The sequence below is a fragment of the Erpetoichthys calabaricus genome, chromosome 9 (assembly GCF_900747795.2).
Source record: "Erpetoichthys calabaricus chromosome 9, fErpCal1.3, whole genome shotgun sequence".
NCBI classification, from domain to species: Eukaryota; Metazoa; Chordata; class Cladistia; order Polypteriformes; family Polypteridae; genus Erpetoichthys; species Erpetoichthys calabaricus.
This window is the reverse complement of record NC_041402.2, coordinates 186,454,815-186,467,453: the sequence shown is the minus strand read 5'-3', so window position 1 is coordinate 186,467,453 and position 12,639 is coordinate 186,454,815.

The window sequence follows — 12,639 nt, the reverse complement described above, 5'->3', positions numbered from 1 at the left end:
GTGAGACAGAGTTTGTTTTTCAATCAAAAATCAATACGTGCCCTTCGAGCTTTTAAGTATGCGAAGCTCCGTGCAGCATGTCGTTTCAGGAAGCAGCTGCACAAAAGATAGCAACGTGAAGATAATCTTTCAGCATTTTTAGACGAGCGTCCGTATCGTCGAGGTGTGCGAACAGCCCCCCTGCTCACACCCCCTACGTCAGGATCAGAGAAAGTCAGCGCAAAAGAAAGAGAAAAGTAAGCTGGGTAGCTTCTCAGCCATCTGCCAATAGCGTCCCTTGTATGAAATCAACTGGGCAAACCAACTGAGGAAGCATGTACCAGAAATTAAAAGACCCATTGTCCGCAGAAATCCACGAACCAGCAAAAAATCTGCGATATATATTTCAATATGCTTACATATAAAATCCGCGATAGAGTGAAGCTGCGAAAGACGAAGCGCGATATAGCGAGGGATTACTGTACACATATGTGACGAAAAAATACATAGTCAGAGTGAATCTGCTCCTTTAGTCGTGGTGGTACCCTTAGAGCCACTGGTAGTTTTTCAAAATGGGACAAGAGAAGCGAGAAAAAATAAATTCAGTAGTATATAATTAACTAAAACTCTGCATAAGCGGGTGGAGAAGATGGATGAATGACAGACAGTGCTAGAATAAAGTCAGCTATGGGCCACCGGCGGGTACTGCTGCCACCTCATGATTCCTATTGGTTGTCAGTGTGGACTTTGTCAGTTCTCTTCCAGTCTGTCGGGGGTCTTCTCCCAGTACTTTTATTTCTCTTCCACTTCAACAAAGACACACGTGTGTTAGTTGAATTTGGGATTCCAATATGGCTCGGTCTGAGTGTGAGTGATGGTGTGTGGTTGAGTGGTCACCCTGTGAAGAACTGGCAGCCCACCCAGAATTGCTTCCTGCCTTGTGCCCGGTGCTGCCAGGATATGCTCCATCTCCATAACAACAATATTTATTTCTATAGCACATTTTCATACAAATGATGGAGCTCAAAGTGCTTTACAAGATGAAGATAGAAAAAAAGACAAAATATAAAGATAAGATTAGACAATACTAAGAAACAAAGAATAAAGTAAGGTCCGATGGCCGGGAGGACCGAAAAATCAAACAAAAAAAAAAACTCAAGGGGCTGGAGAAAAAAAAAAAAACAGCTGCAGGGGTTCCGATGCCACAAGACCACCCAGTCAGCCCCCACTGGGCATTCTACCTAACATCAATGACCTCAATCTGTCCTCATGAAAGAATTAGACGATGGCCACGAGGACCTCTGCTCTTCAATCCATCAATGGAGGGACTGCATGGTGCCCTGATCAGGTGGTGGTGGCACAGATTGGCATCACAGAAAACCAGAAAAAGAACAGCAGAGAAAGTAGGGATTAGTATGGATTGAGGAGCCACCATTAATGATAATAATAATTAAGTTCATATACAGAATATAAGGATTAAACTAAAATGAAACTCTGAGAAAGCCATATTACAATGATGAGTTTTTAGCAGTTTTGTAAAGTGCTCCACTTTATTAGCCTGGTGAATTTCTATCAGTAAACTCGTATTCCAGATTTGAGGTGCATAACAGCAGAAGGCCGCCTCAGTACTTTTTTTTAAGTTTACCTTTTGGAATTACAAGCAGACCTTCATTTGAAGATCTAAGGTTACGATTTGGAGTGTAAGGTGACAGGCATTCTACACTATAAGATGGAGCAGATTATTGAAGGCTTTGTAAACTATTTGCAGTATCCATCCATCTATTTTCCAACCCGCTGATTCCGAACACAGGGTCACGAGGGTCTGCTGGAGCCTATCCCAGCCAACACAGGGCACAAGGCAGGAACCAATCCCGGGCAGGGTGCCAACCCACCGCAGGACACACACAAACACACCCACACACCAAGCACACACTAGGGCCAATGTAGAATCGCCAATCCACCTAACCTGCATGTCTTTGGACTGTGGGAGGAAACCGGAGCGCCCGGAGGAAACCCACGCAGACACGGGGAGAACATGCAAACTCCACGCAGGGAGGACCCGGGAAGCGAACCCAAGTCCCCAGGTCTCCCAACTGCGAGGCAGCAGCGCTACCCACTGCGCCACCGTGCCGCCCCTTAGCAGTATTATTAAGTCAATTCTAAATGGCACAGGTAACCAGTGTAGTGACGCTAAGACTGGCGTGATGTGTTCGGATTTTCTTTTCCTAGTTAAGATTCTGGCAGCCGCATTCTGCACTCATTGCAATCGATTGATGTCTTTTTTTGGGTCTCCCTGAGAGGAGTGCGTTACAGTAATCTAGTCGACTGAAAACAAAAGCGTGAACTCATTGTTCCACATATTGCAAAGTTATAAGGGATCTAACTTTTGCTCTGATCGTGGCACTGAGCGAGGAGTCTGAAGTGTCTGGACTTGTGAGGGTCCTGATAAAAACCAACATCCAGGCCTTTAATGACCTCGTGGGCCTGGCCATCAGCAGTGTGTCTGTTTGCGGAGAGAGTGTCGACCTCATCAAAAGGTTTACTTACCTCGGCGGTGACAGTCATGTCTCTGGTGACTCTTCCTATGAAGTCAGTAGACGGACTGGGAGAGCATGGGGGGGTCATGAGGTCGCTGGAAAGGGGTGTGTGGCGCTCCTGATATCTGCAAAAGGACGAAGGTTCAAGTCTTTAGAGTCCTGGTGGTTCTTGTTTGTGAGACATGGCTGCTATCCAGTGACCTGAGATGAAGACTGGACTTCTTCATGTGTGTCTCTTCAGAGAATCCTTGGGTCCCGCTGGTCTGACTTTGTGTTGCTCATGGAGTCCCGAATGAGGAACATGACCTGCACTGTGAGGGAGCGTCAGTTACGGCACTACGGCCATTTGACGTGTTTCCTCCGAGGGTGATCTGACTCACAGGAACCTCATTATTGGGGACCCGAGTGGCTGAACCAGGCCAAGGGGTCGCCCACATAACACCTGGCTGTGGCAAATAGAGGGTCATTTCCTGAGGGTGGGACTGGACCGCATGTCTGCCTGGGGGGTTGCCAACCGGGATCCTGAGCTGTTTTGTCATGTGGTGGGTGCGGCAACATGCTGTACCAGTGCACGCTCCCCAGTTTGATTTGACTTTTGTTATATTTCTTAAGTGAAAAAATGCTGTCCTGGGGCCTCATGTATAACGCCGTGCATAGAACTCACACTATAACATGGCGTAAGCACAAAAGCAGGAATGTGCGTACGCACAGAAAAATACAGATGCAGGAATCTGTACGTACGCAAACTTTCACGTTCTTCCACTTCATAAATCCCGATCAGCATGAAAAGTAACGCACGTGCACGCGCCTTCTGTCCCGCTCCAACTCCTCCCAGAATTACACCGCTTTGAAAATGCAAATCGATATAAATAGCCTTCTGAGAAAAGACAATGGGAAAAGCACGGGGGAAAATATAAGAATTTCAGCGAATACCAAGTGGAGGCAAAGGAATAACGTACTATTTGTTGGTTTAAACAGTGGGATAATCAACAAAAGGAAGCTGATCGAGTGACAGAGTGTCGGAGAAACTCGAAAGCTCAAGTTCACAAAGTCGCACAGTGTCCGAAATAAAAAAGAAATCACATATCAAAGTCGCCGTGAAAAGGCGAGTTGTAGCCCACCGTCTGAGTGTCATATGAAAGCTTATTAGGGTACAGACAAAAAGATAGGCACACAGTGGGAAAAAAGCACGAAATGTCAACTTTAATCTCGAAATTTCCACTTTAATCACGTAGTTTATTTTGCCATTACAGTAGAACATCATAAACTTCATCTTAAAATCGTTTAATTTACTAGTTTCTCAAATCCCATTGTAACTAAAGTAGGACGTTAAATGCTTTGTTCTGTATTTGATCTTCTATGTGCTCTGTGTGTGAATCACTACCTGCTTCTTAAACGGGCTTTCTCTTTCTCCGACAGGACACTGAATCCATTACATTTGTGATATTACAGCTCTCTGAATAATTAAAATACTGAGATGTATACGTGATGTCTTTTTCATGATGATAGGAATGAAAACATGTTATTAAACATGGGAACACGGTGGCGCAGTGCTTGTTCATATCTCACACAAGAGGCTTGCTGCACCGTGCGCGACCTTCAATGACATGATTTATCACAGCAGTACTGTCTCTTTCAAACGTACTAACCTCCAACTCCTGTCCTTACTTTTCTTTCTCCAAATACCCAATCGCCACACAATCAGCTCTCTAATAGACGTGAAGCAATCTGTAAGCTTAGAACGCCGATTCTTCAAAACTTTTAAGGAACATTGAAATATCTTCGTAGTACATGTTTAGTTATTCTATCTGTCTATCTTTCCAGTGTCGCGTCAGCGCAAGAATACAACGCAATGCAGGAACAATCCGTGAAGTAGCTAGCGCTGCGGCACCGTGTCCTCACATGTTTAATTATTAACAATACAGATTATCTAAATGAAGTTAAAGTTTTATCTGTATAATATAATCAACATATTTTGCTGCATTTCATCTTAAAAATGATATCATCATCATATGTAAATACGCGCTTTATAAAGTGGCGCAGGTTGTGCAGTATTATAACTGTAGTGCAAGTTTACAGTGAGGTGATTGTACTTATAAGTCCAAACAGTTCTACAAGGAGCACTTGATGGACTGATTGAGTGCGTTTAGAGTTCTTGGGATGAAACTTTTTCTAAACCGTGAAGTCCGTACTGGGAAGTCTCTGAAGCGTTTTGCTGTGGCTCAGGCAGCGTCTGCTTCATGCTGTGTACCGATAATTCTCTTTCCGATCAGCTGCTGCTGTGATTCCCCACTCAGATACAGTGATATAAATACTCCGAGTGGTGCAGTGAAAGTAACATGGAAAAAGATGATCTGCTGTGGCAAACCTTAACGGGAGCAGCTGAAAGAAGAAGAAGATGCAGTGAGAGTTACAACGCTAAAGCAGTTATGGTATTTGGAATACTATGGCTATTCCCTGGACCATTATATTGCTGCAGGTTAATTGCAATCAGATGCATTACACTAATAAACAATATACAGTTAGTTTCAGTGTATTTATAAAGCCGCGTCAGGAATGTGGAGCTAAGAAAGAAAGGGTGACCACACAGGAACAGTAGCACTGCTTTGACGCTGGGTGCCACCAGTCTGCAAAACCAAGCGGAGAAATTGCGCACGTCAAGGTATGAGGTACCGTGGAAATGTGCGTGGCTTTACGCCAAGTTAAGGTTTTATACATCGCGATTTGAGCGTGGAAACGTTCGTACGCAACATTTCTGTGCGTACGCACCGTTTATACATGAGGCCCCTGGTGATCTGATTAATATGTGATTTAAAATTCAGGTCAGAGTCACCCCTAAATTCTTTACCTCCGTCTTGACTTTTAAGCCTAATGTCTTAAATAAGACCCTGAACTGTCTCAAGGGCCATGAGGCTCAGTCATCGGAGGTCCTGTCTGAGGGTCAAGGCTTTAAACATAAATGGCGACCACTACAAAAGCAAACAATGCCAGCAGGTCGGTGAAACTCACTTCAGATCCATAATGAGCTGGGATTCCTGGACTATGCTATAAGACCTTCAACGTGCTGAAAGATCCTCGTCCCCCCCTTGGCCATTCTGAGTAAGTTGTTTCTCTTTTTTTTTTTTTGTCCAAATCAAGGGTAGCCGAGTGAGTCGGTCTGAGCTGAAGGCTTCCCATCGGTGGGCTTTGAAGACGGCAGCTCGCCTAGACGGGAGAAAACGTCTGAAATCACTTTCCTTAAAATATTTCTGAGCACTGCCGCTTTGTACGGTCGCTTTCTGCTCCGAAGAATTAAATTGGGTCTCGGTGCACTCGAGTACATAAACCACTAAGAGGCTCCTGCCATCAAATAGTCCAATAATTCCATTTTCCCCAGTGAATTGCGATTTACTTTTGCTTAAGGGCCCCCTAGGCTGTCCACTCATCCTCAAAAAAGCTCGGAGGTGTCGACATAAAAGGGTCACGCATTAATGTAGGATCAGGAGGTCGAGGAGGAGGAGGGGAATAGGGAAAAAAAATCATATAACAAACAAACAAACAAATAAATAAATAAATAAATAAAATGAAATAATCCCGTGCCCGTGCTTTTATCAGGCACAGCTAGTCCCCGGCATCTCCCATTAGGATGCTCTAATTTAGGCAGACATTTGCTCCCTGGCTGCAGCCTGCAGTGAATACATCTCAAGCACATCATTTAGAGGAGATTTGCCTTCGCCGTCGTCTCTTTGATGGTTTGCAAAGAAAAAAATAAACAAATAAATAAAAAAATAAAAAAACATGGATCAAAAAGCAGAGATTGGGTTTAAGGAAAATAACATTAATCTAGACACGCAGCTGAAAGGAGAGCAAAGGCAGGGGATTTGAGAGCACGACGGGGGTCCGGGGAGCGGGGGGGGGGGGGTGCAGGGTTAGAGGTCAGAGTCAGGGTAGGTCTGTGGAGACTGTGATGAGGGTCCTGAATAGCCCTGAGGGTCAGGATGAGTGGCTATCTGTTATTCTTTTGTGTCTTTTCCAATGCTGGACCGCTCACATATAATGAAACGTCAATACTGAAGGAAAAAAGAGCAGAAGGAGAAACGTACAGAGCCCTTATCGCAGTGGGGTGGGCCCGTCAACTGAGATTTGCATACGGCGCTACTCTAGCTGTGTGACTTGGAGGGTCTCATTTGGAGCAACAGTCAAAAGCAAAGGGTAAAGGGACAATGGGACAATGAAAGCCAGTGCCAAGATGTCATGTAAAAGGTTGTCAGTGTCCAGGTTAGGGAGAGACCTGAAAGGAGTCTCCATCACCTCGGCTCATCTGGGTGGGACAGTTTCCACCTTTTCACAAATTGCATAGATTTTTTTTTTTTTAGCTTGATGTGCAAGGGACACCATGTTATGGAGTCACCAGGGTACTGAGACAGCTGGGCTCCACTGTGTGAGGATTTGAATGGGGCTCCGCCCCCTGTCCCGCCTTTTGTTTGATGTTGATTCTTGGCCCCTCCCATCACTGAGACAGCTGGACTCCACTTTGTCAAGACTTGAATGGGACTCCACCCCTGAGCCCCAGCTTTTGTATGCCATTTGCTTTTAGCCCCACCCATCACTAAGACAACTGGGCTCCACTGTGTCAGAATTTGATGGATGCTCCGCCCCCTGTCCCGCCTTTTGCTTGATGTTGATTCTTGGCCCCTCCCATCACTGAGACAGCTGGACTCCACTGTGTCAAGACTTGAATGGGACTCCACCCCTGAGCCCCAGCTTTTGTATGCCATTTGCTTTTAGCCCCACCCATCACTAAGACAACTGGGCTCCACTGTGTCAGAATTTGATGGATGCTCCGCCCCCTGTCCCGCCTTTTGCTTGATGTTGATTCTTGGCCCCTCCCATCACTGAGACAGCTGGACTCCACTGTGTCAAGACTTGAATGGGACTCCACCCCTGAGCCCCAGCTTTTGTATGCCATTTGCTTTTAGCCCCACCCATCACTAAGACAACTGGGCTCCACTGTGTCAGAATTTGATGGATGCTCCGCCCCCTGTCCCGCCTTTTGCTTGATGTTGATTCTTGGCCCCTCCCATTACTGAGACAGCTCGGCTCCACTGTGTGAAGATTTGAATGGGGCTTCGCCCCTGACCCACCTTCTTCCTGATGTTTCTTCTTGGGCCCTCCCATCACTGACATAGATGGGCTCCACTATGTGAGGATTTGAATGGAACTCCCCCCCCAGCCCCAACTTTTGTCTGCCATTTACTCTTGGCCCCTCCCATCACTGAGACAGTTGGGCTCCACTGTGTCAAGACTTGAATGGGACTCCACCCCCGAGCTCCAGTTTTTGTATGCCATTTGCTTTTGGCCCCACCCCTCACTGAGACACCTGGGCTCCACTGTGTCAGAATTTAATGGCTGCTCCGCCCCCACCCCACCTTTTTCCTGATGTTGCTTCATAGCCCCTCCCATTACTGAGACAGCTTGGCTCCACTGTGTGAAGATTTGAATGGGGCTCCACCCCTGACCCACCTGAGACAGAATTTGTTGGATGCTCCGCCCTATGCCCCACCTTTTGCCTGATGTTGCTTCATGGCCCGTCCCATCACTGAGACAAGTGGGCTCCACTGTGTGAGGGTTTGAATGTGGCTCCGCCCCGACCCACCTTCTTCCTAATGTTTCTTCTTGGCTCCTCCCATCACTAAGATAGGTTGATTCCACTATGTGAGGATTTCAATGGAACTCCCCCCCAGCCCCAACTTTTGTCTTCCATTTGCTTTTCACCCCACCCATCACTAAGACAGCTGGGCTCCACTGTGTCAGAATTTGACGGATGCTCCGCCCAATGTCCCGCCTTTTGCTTGATGTTGATTCTTGGCCCCTCCCATCACTGAGACAGCTTGGCTCCACTGTGTGAAGATTTGAATGGGGCTCCACCCCTGACCCACCTTCTTCCTGATGTTTCTTCTTGGGCCCTCCCATCACTGACGTAGGTGGGCTCCACTATGTGAGGATTTGAATGGAACTTCCCCCCCAGCCCCAACTTTTATCTGCCATTTGCTTTTGGCCCCTCCCATCACTGAGACAGCTGGGCTCCACTGTGTCAGAATTTGATGGATGCTCCGCCCAATGTCCCGCCTTTTGCTTGATGTTGATTCTTGGCCCCTCCCATCACTGAGACAGCTGGACTCCACTGTGTCAAGACTTGAATGGGACTCCACCCCCGAGCCCCAGCTTTTGCAGGACATTTGCTTTTGGCCCCACCCATTACTGAGAAAGCTGGGTGCCACTGTGTCAGAATTTGATGGATGTTCCACCCTATGCCCCACCTTTTTCCTGATGTTGCTTAATGGCCCCCTCCATCACTTAGACATCTTGGCTACACTGTAAGAAGATTTGAATGTGGCTCCGCCCCTGGCCCACCTTCTTCCTAATGTTTCTTCTTGGCCCCTCCCATCATTGAGACAGATGGGCACCAGTATGTCAGGATTTGAATTGAATTTGGACCTGCACATCAACATGAAATATAAACTCTTAGGGTGGCCCCAGAGTCATAGTGTCCCCATTTATGTCAAAAAATGCCCCATCTCGGTTTCTCTTGTCAACCATAAAAACACAAGGAACATAATCAAAAAACAGTTCATACAAATTAATGTATAAACGTAACAGTAGTAACTAAAAATTACATAATAATACAAAAACACATGGAAAATACTTCAAAATCAACAGTAAAATACATAAGGCAAGGAACAAACCCTGGCTGAAACATACCATCCATCCATTTTCCAAACCCACTTTTCCAGGGAAAGTTCACAGAGGAGATGCAGCAAACATCGGGCACAAGGCAAAAACAACACTTGCATGGGGTGCCAGTCCATCATAGGGGAAAACACACAAACACAAACACAAACACAGCACAGTCTTCAGCACATGACAGATGTCTAGCCTCCTGTTTTCAGAAATTAATTTGCATTTTTTGTACATTTAATTTTATTATTGCCCATGCAAATAATTTTGTTTTTATACATCTCCCACCAAGCTCTGAATTTTGATTTCGATATTTGGTTTCACAATTTGGCTTTGATGTTTGCTGTGATGTGAGATTTTACATATAACTTATGATGAATATTTTGTATGTCTTAATTTGTAATTTACGCATAGCAATGTAATTTAGTGTTTACCCCCCCCCCCCCTTTAGGAATGGATCTGTTTGAATTTTACGACAGGATTTGGGGGATGTGTTTTAAACAAGTTGGCAAGTGTTTCTTTGCTAAAGTCATTTCTACCCCCGCAAATGGGCTAAGGTGTACTTTAACATATGGTTTGGGGGCAGGTGTTAAGATGTTGTATTCCCCCATTGGTCTGAAGTATGGCTGTTTGGAATTGGCTTGGTTCAGAGGCCTTTAAGTACTACGACGCCCTATTGGCTGTAGGGGTTGGACAGAAAATCTATATATTTACTTGTTTAAGCTCACACTCTCTCTCTTACTAACCAACATCTGAAAGAAGCATCTCTCTTGCTAACCTGTGATGATGAAGACAACACAATGAAGAGCACAGCTCGGCAGCCATTTTGAACAGACATGTGGCTGAAAGCTGAGCATCAATGATGCTTTAACTAGAGACATTTAAGTAACTACAAGTCTGTGTGCCGCCTGAACTACATATCATCATTTAATCAGGTTGTATGGTTGCCAATATTCAAATATACTTTGCATTTTGTTATTATTTATGAATATTATCAATAATACATTGTTTAAATAGTAACTTAACTTCTGCTTGTTTTTTTTTACTACATCTAATTGCCTGAGGTTATAGATATAAAAAGGAAGGTGGGGATAACTTATATACAATAGTACCTTATAAACAGTGGTAAGTCTGTGAGATTAGGCATTCTGACAAAGGCTACATATTAACAATACAGTAGGAGAAAGCAGAGCAATATATATTACTCTACCAAGACAAAATAATTGGCGTAGTCGGGCAGGATTTTGGGGTAACCATTGTTTTTCACCTTGTTAGACATAACACTTTGATGTTTCTCTCTTTTTGACTTTTGGTTTTGAGCCTTGCATTGCCCTTTGACTCTGCTCTTTCTCCTGATTCATCCATCCATCCATTTTCCAACCCGCTGAATCCGAACACAGGGTCACGGGGGTCTGCTGGAGCCAATCTCAGCCAACACAGGGCACAAGGCAGGAAACAACCCTGGGTAGGGTGCCAACCCACCGCAGGACACACACAAACACACCAAGCACACACTAGGGCCAATTTAGAAACGCCAATCCACCTAACCTGCATGTCTTTGGACTGTGGGAGGAAACCGGAGCGCCCGGAGGAAACCCACGCAGACACGGGGAGAACATGCAAACTCCACACAGGGAGGACCCGGGAAGCGAACCCAGGTCCCCAGGTCTCCCAACTGCGAGGCAGCAGCGCTACCCACTGCGCCACCGTGCCACCCCTCCTGATCCTCACTCTAATTATTTTCGACTAATTGCCCTTTATACAGTCTGTACAGGCTGGAGGTGGAGTTTCATTCAAATCCTGTCAAACCGGAGCCCAGCTGTTTCAGTAATGGGAGGGGCCAAGGCAGATAACACTTTGGGCCGTGGGGGAAGCCCCATTCAAACCCTGACACACTGGAGCCCAGCTGTTTCAGTAATGGGAGGGGTCAAGGCAGGTAACACTTTGGCCTGGGGGCGGAAGCTCCATTCAAATCCTGACAGAGTGGAGACCAGCAATTTCAGTGATGGGAGGGGCCAAGGCAAGTAACAAGTGAGACCGGGGGCGGAGCTCCATTCAAATCCAGAATGATGATGCAATACTTGAAATCAAATTGTAGGTGCACAAAAAAAAAATACAAAAATAGTGCAGACTACAACAGGTTTGGTGGGGGGGGGCGTGGGGGGGGCAGCATGTGTCCATTTAATTTTTGACTGATTTGGCAGCATCAGAAGTCTGCAGGATGGACCACTGCCCGTTATAAAGGCTGGAGTGTGTAAGAAGCGTCAGCATGTTCTGGGAAGTGGGCTTCTCTCTTGGGGGGGCTAACAAGAACGGAAACAGGAGCTCCAATTTTATTCTTGCTATCTGCAGTTTTGCAGCATCAGCTCGGTGGCTATTGACCGGGGTGGTAGAGTAGTTCCTTAATTCCAGCGTGGCTTATTTCTTCAGCACCCAAACACATTCAAGACTCCTGACTACGGCTTTTTCTGTTCTGCCAATAATCTGTGTAGGTGTGCCGATTAAATTCTTATCGAGTGCATTGCAGCTTGCTGGCCTTGTAAAACATTCAGGTAAAGGAGGGCAGTGCCTTGAATGTAAGGGTCCTCCTTCTGCAAGGCTGCCACAGCTGAGCATCCCCGACATAAAGTGAACAAGACGTGCCACCCAATCTTCACAGTTAATTTAACTGGATGCTCAGTGACTTGGAGATGTTCTTGTCTCCATCCCCTGGCTTGTGCTCTTCATGGAGTTGCTTGTTGTGTTTTTGTGTCTTCATTGGGTAGGTCGGCCCACCAGACTGACTCACAACAAGTTGGTCCCTCCACATTCAGGTGCATTTAGACTGCAATCAAGTGAAAGCCCAGACAGGTGAACTCCACTGAACTCCTTATGGGATTGCTAAAGCCAAATGTCCTGCACCAGTGAAAATTTGGGGGTGTCATATTAACAGGGGGTGAATACTTAATGGGATCAGTTAGTTTGTGTTTTATATTTGTCGCTAATTTAGACCACTTTACAGACATCTGTGTTCACTTTGACTTTGAAGTGTTTTATTTGTTGATTAGAATTAAGAAAGCCAAATTAATGCACCACAAGTCACTGTTGTATAAGAAAATGAAGACCCCTCTGGAGCCTTTATAGGCTCTCGAATGCAACATCTTTGGAAATGTGATCTGAAAAGTGGAGTGTCTGGAGAAAACCCCATATAGGCATGAGAAGATTAACACTGCAAGTTGGGGTGCAACCCGCTAACCCCGTATAATTAAAAAGTAGAAAATAAGCAACAACTGCAAAGAACATGTTTACAGACACAAGTTCCACATTGAACTTCTGGTTTTATGTCCTCCCGGCAGGAAAAGGCGGGCCCAGGCAGACAGACACTGGAAGTGACATCAGAGGTGTTACAGCTGTCAATCGTCCAGTG